The following is a 389-nucleotide window of genomic DNA, read 5'->3' as shown; positions in this document are numbered from 1 at the left end:
TCTGCCTCGTCAAACTTTTTCATATCCCACCTGAAAACCCTAAACCCTAAACCCTAAACCCTAAACCCTAGAAACTAGACCCTAAACCCTAAACCTTTTATTTCCTTTTATTTCTTTCATTTCCTTCTTTTTCTTCTATTTCTTTCTTTTCTTTTATTTATTTTATTTATTTATTTTATTTATATTATTTTATTTATTTATTTTATTTATTTTATTTATTTTATTTATTTTTTTTTTTCTTGCCTGGGTACTTTGGTGACGACGTAGTCGAATGCGGGCTCAAAGCAGGCGGATGTCTCCTTCGTCACTTCGTTGCTCAGCTGTAGCAAATCGAGACCTGCAGCAGCAGCAGCAGCAGCAGCAGCAGCAGCAGCAGCAGCAATAGCAGC

The sequence above is a fragment of the Eimeria mitis genome, genomic scaffold (assembly GCF_000499745.2).
Source record: "Eimeria mitis Houghton genomic scaffold, Emh_scaff1505, whole genome shotgun sequence".
Taxonomy (NCBI): domain Eukaryota; phylum Apicomplexa; class Conoidasida; order Eucoccidiorida; family Eimeriidae; genus Eimeria; species Eimeria mitis.
The sequence above is the reverse complement of the archived record's forward strand: the minus strand, read 5'-3'. Positions refer to the sequence as shown.